The sequence below is a fragment of the Salvelinus namaycush genome, chromosome 11 (genome assembly GCF_016432855.1).
Source record: "Salvelinus namaycush isolate Seneca chromosome 11, SaNama_1.0, whole genome shotgun sequence".
In the NCBI taxonomy this organism is placed as follows: Eukaryota; Metazoa; Chordata; class Actinopteri; order Salmoniformes; family Salmonidae; genus Salvelinus; species Salvelinus namaycush.
In genome coordinates this window covers 1,518,557-1,524,556 of record NC_052317.1, presented here as the reverse complement: position 1 = coordinate 1,524,556, position 6,000 = coordinate 1,518,557, and positions in this window count along the sequence as shown.

The window sequence follows — 6,000 nt, the reverse complement described above, 5'->3', positions numbered from 1 at the left end:
TTAGGGTCCCAACTCCCAAATCATGTTTTTTTGTCTATTTTCACTATATTGCTTTTTTGGAAGGTAGATTTGTCCTTCGAAATAATTTGAGTTACAATGTCGATTCATGTTTTTAGGTATCTTTGGGGTGTGTTTTAATGTCAGGTGGGAGTTTGAATTGCTATGTGTCAAAGACTAGAGCCCAATTCCAAGTCTCCACCTTCTGCTCAAAGTGTGCATCGGAATTGGGCTTTTAGCAGAAACCACATCCGCTGAGGTCATGACCTAAGAAGAAGCACTTTATTACGATAGGATCAGTACAGATGTAGTATACGTCTTATCACATTGTACTGATAAATATATACAACATAGTCATAGACAAACATTTACCATTCAGTCTAGTTCCCACGGTTAGGCGTATCATTGTAGTAGTCTTTAGAATGTTACATATTTATTACTACTATGGTACATTTTTCATTCAAGAGTGGGTAAAATGTACACTACATGGCTCTCAATTCACATGATTTTACATGGCCCTCCAGTATGGCAAATTAATTTAATAAATTTTGTAGCTTCACTGAGAAGCACTTACTATAATGCACACTGACAGAAGTAAAAGCAACAAAAACTTGATAAATCTAATGGTCCCCCATCAAAAGGGCAACTAGGCCACGCTCAGTTAATTGTTGTTTTCAATGAGGATGGTTTCAGTGCCTATTCCAATTGCCTTTAGTCCAATACAATATGTTTAACTTGTACTGTACCTCAAATTGCTTAAATACAAGAGTAGAAAAGCTTTGCATTATAGGGCAATCAACCAAGCATTTGCAGTGTGTGTTTGTGGGGCCTGTCCAACTCTCTTTCGGCAAAAAGCATGTGACTGTGACACCATTATAACTTTATGTATAATACGGTTTGAATGGTATTTGTATTTATTATGGATCTCCATTAGCTGCTTCCAAAGCAGCAGCTACTCTTCCTGGGGTCCAGCAAAATAAAGGCAGTTTATACAATTGTAAAAACATTACAATACATTCACAGAATTCAAAACACACTGTGTGCCCTCAGGCCACTACCACATATCTATAATTCTATATCCATGTGTATGTATAGTGCGTATGTTATCGTGTGCGCGTGTGTCTGTGCCAATGTTTGTGTTGCTTCACAGTCCCCGCTGTTCCATAAGGTGTTTTTTGTCTGTTTTTTAAACCTAATTTTACTGCTTGCGTCAATTACTTGATGTGGAATAGAGTTCCATGTAGTCATGGCTCTATGTAGTAATGTGTGCCTCCCATAGTCTGTTCTGGACGTGGGGACTGTGAAGAGACCTCTTGTGGCATGTCTTGTGGGGTATGCATGGGTGTCCGAGCTGTGTGCCAGTAGTTTAGACAGACAGCTCGGTGCATTCAACATGTCAATACCTCTCATAAATAAAAGTAGTGATGAAGTCAATCTCTCCTCCACTTTCAGCCAGGAGAGATTGACCTGCATATTACTAATATTAGCTCTCTGTGTACATCGAAGTGTCAGCCGTGCTGCCCTGTTCTAAGCCAGTTGCAATTTTCCTAAGTTGTGGCAAATGTTCCTTTTGTAGCACCTGACCACACGACTGAACAGTAGTCAAGGTGCGACACAATTAGGGCCTGTAGGACCTGCCTTGTTGATAGTGTTGTTAAGAAGGCAGAGCATTGCTTTATTATAGACAGACTTCTCTCCATTTTAGCTACTACTGCATCAATATGTTTTGACCATGACAGTTTACAATCTAGGGTTAATCCAAGCTGTTAGTCATCTCAACTATCACAGTCACAAGCTATTTGCCACTTGAATTTAAGAAATTTGAGGTACAATACAAGTTAGACATATAGTACTGGACTAAAGTCAATTGGAATTGGAATGTTTTATACAGTACATGGATCCATCTCTGGGTAGCCGAACGGTTTGCACGTGTAGGTGGTAACCAGGTTTGACACTGTTGTTTAAAAGCAGCCCTTATTCAAATTGATTCATTATTTGCAATTGAATGAATACAACCCTAGACAGAAAGTAGCACTACAGTACCCCATTGTGTATATTTAGGATGATAGACAGGGGAAGCCTTCATTAATTCATTTGGCAATCTGTGCCTAAGAAAGTAAATGTGTCAAAAAACACAAAATAAAAAAAATCCTATCCTGTGGGACTGACAAACCACATTATATTATTTGAAGAGCAGGTACTGTAAGTCGCTTTCCACCGATCACTTGCTGCTTAGATCTCACCATTGTGCTTCTCCAAATATGTTAAAGATGTTTGGTCCCATTTACCTACGTAGTCTTTCATAACTGAATACACTACATACCATGATTTACTTGGTTTTCACTGTTGTGCACTCCTAGTTGTATAGTCTTGGTTTAACTGTCTGAACAACAGTATGTACAGTATGCCGGCTTTAATGTACAGTAAACAAAAGTAGTAGACATTCTATTCAATACAAATTAAGGTATTTTTAAGTATGCACATCATTTTGGGCCTCAGTAGCTAATCATGTCTATAAAGCCAATGAGGATAGTCCATTAATAACAGCTGTTTCCATCTTAAAATGTCCCTGAATGTGTTGTAACATACACAGTCATAATACACGTTATTGAGATTCTGTCTACTTTCTACCACAAAGTTAAACATCATACCGTTGCACTGAAAAATTACAGTTTGCAAGTATTTCAAAAGTGTGTAGTAGGAAGACTGTGTCTCATTGAATCGCTGCAAAGGAAGAGCAGTGGCTGCCGTGTATGCGTTTGTTGTCATCATGTGGTCCAAATTGCCTCCTTTGCAGATTTGCTTGCTGTTGTTACAGTTTTCAATTTGTGTGCTTTGTCAAGTTCACCAGGTCATATCATCTTTCCACTCAAAATACAATGTGAGAGAACATAAGATACCACAAATATTTTAGCATATTTCTATATTTAACATTGCTTTGGGATAATTAACTGCAAATAGTATAGCATGAGTGAGAAATAAAGAAAGAAAATATATTACATACAAATATATACATATATTTTGTTAGGAAACAATCATGGTTCAAGTGCTTTGGCTTTAGCTACATTGCAAGATGTTAAAATAGACAATCTGCCTTGCTCTTATACATGTCAGGTTTGTAGAATGACAAAAATTGACTGATTTTAAATGTTATTTTTTTATATATGTAAATGTCTATTGATGAAATGAAACTGAAAGTTGTGTTTTCTTTTCTATTTGCAAGGATGTCCCTGTACAAAAGTATGTGTAAAGTGGTTAAGGGAGAGATACCTAAAAATGATCAATTTAAAGTAGACATTCATATTAAGGATAGGCCATATAAATGATGTATGGTACACTTTCTTCTTGTCATCATCATACTGTATGATCTATCACCTAAACACCCAAAAAGAACATGTGTATCAGTCACTAACCGTCAAAGTTTGAAATAAAAATATAATGAGTCCATGGCAAATTAAACTGGATGACGATAAACGGAGTACGTAGGCATGGGGATTTCTGGTATATTCCTAAAACTTAAGTTGAAAATTATGCTGTCGCTGCTTCCTGTTGACAAGACATATTGATAAATAGCCCAATGACAAAGCACAGTTTTAAAGTGTCCAAATCAATAACCAATATGCAGAAACAGTTCGTGATAATTGAAAACATAGACATGAGATGTATTATCTACACATACATGTGCAACAATAGTCATCGTATTACTTAGATCTTTTTTTAAACAAGCACCTTATAAACAAACTGCACACACATTGTCAAGTGGCAATAAATCACTAATCGATTGAAACTACCACAGCTCAAAAAACACACGGAATCTGGGAATAATGTGTACGTCACTGGTTAGATGAAAATTTGTAGTAGACAGATAGCTATATTGAACAAAAATGTAAAGGCAACATGTAAAGTGTTGGTCCCATGTTTCATGAGCTGAAATAAAAGATCCCAGAAATGGTCAAAAAGCACAAAAAGCTTATTTCTCTGAAATTGTGTGCACAAATGTGTTTACATCCCTGTTAGTGAGCATTTCTCCTTTGCCAAGATATTCCATCCACCTTACAGGTGTGGCATATTAAGAAGCTGATTAAACAGCATGATCATTACACAGGTGCACCTTGTGCTGGGGACAATAAAAGGCCACTCTAAAATATATGTTTGCCACAGAACACAGAGTATTTTCTCCGTCTAGGAATTGGAGAATTTTGAATTTTTTAAACACTTTTTTTTGTTGTTGAATATCTTACCATACATCTTGAGCTGCTTGTATTCTCCTGACTGATGGTTATTTTTTTAAGAAACTAAATATGCTTTTCTGCATCTCTGCTAAAATCTAGGTAAAATATTGAAAGGACTGTGAGTCTTATTGAGTATATCTAGTAATTACTTGCTTTTCTGAAGTCTAACAACCTTGCCAGCAGGTATGCCAGCTAAGATAGTTAGACAAGCTAGCTACTCTAACTTGATTGATAACCTGAGCTGACTTCTTGGTAGCTAATTATGAGGTTGGGAAATTGGGACCCTATCTGGAGTAGCTAAAGCCAACTTCGTAAAGTTGCTAGGTGGCTAGTAGTTTTACAGAGAAACAACAAAAATCGTATCATTTAAAAAAAACATTTGAACAAGACAAATCTGAGGGGGCACGTGTCTCTGTACCCCCTATGGGCAAGGCGCCTCTGCTGAAATCAATAGAACGGGGGCGAACGTTTGGGGTGTAGCGCTGTTTAAATGTACACTATTTAGCTTGGAATAACCTATTCATGGTTGGTTAGATTAACATTTGTAGAAGGCTTCTATTTATAGTTTGGAATGGCGGATGTTGATTTCGGGAGGTTGCCATCAAGGAAAACTTGATAACTTTAACTTCAACGAATTACGACCCGCCATAGGATATCAACAATGACAACAGTTGGCTGATATTTACGTGTATTGGTGTGTGGCCACTGGCCAGCGACTTTTATGTTTTAAGCAATTGATCCTGTGCCATTGTTTGGACTAAAAACTTTTACACTAACATAACCAATAATAACCTGAGGCAAAAAGGATGTGTAATTCCCCCCAATTCCATGTGGTCAAAACATCAGCTTGTGTAATGTAGTAGCACATACTGTCCACACCATGGAAAGTAAAAACAAATACATACTTCTCAATAGTTTAACCATTTAGAGATGTAAAAAATGCTTCAAAGCACAATTTAACCAGGCACTCTAGACTAGTGTCCATATGGTCTGTGCAACAGGCTAAATGTTTGACGTTTCTAGGAATAGGTTCATAACCTTTAATTGCATTGCCTGAAATACCATAGCCTGCTACATAGGCCTTTACAATTAAATTGTTCAATGTTCACTATCTCAGCTTTTTCACATGACATGCCATAGGCCTACGGTTATTATTACGTTCCAGTCTCAACTAGATGATGTGGGATTCCAGTGATGGTCTTCTCTTTTCCCCATCTATTCGGACAGTTTCAATTAATTCTGTGGCAGTGAGTGTGCGTGTCGGCTGTGTTGGTGAGGAGTGTGCAACTGGGCCCGCAATTCTGGGCATTCCTGCTTCTGCATATTTATACTTCAATTTGTCATTTTTTTAGTTAGCACAGCTGGCTAAGCTGCCCTACAGTAGATGGCATTAATGCATAATAACATTGGATGCCGCCTATAAACCCCACAAAAGAAGGGGTGGGGGCAACAACGGTAGCTAGCTAGCTGTACAATGGTAGACAGTGTCCTTTTCTCCCGCTTGTCGGGAACTGTTTTCCCGCAGTTCTGTTAGCGCTTAGCCAGCTAGTCCTAAGGAGGACTCCGATACACAGCAGGTGGGAGGCAGGGACGACACTGTGTGCTAGCTAGTCAACTAGCAACCTAGCTAGCACACAGTGTCGCTTACTATCAAGCTAGGTAATACACGGTGTCGCCCAAGCCTCCCGCCTGCTATGTTATGCTAGTGGGAGGCGGGGACAACCAGTAGGCAGTGTCCTTCGCTCCCGCCTGCTGTGTACCGGGGGAAATC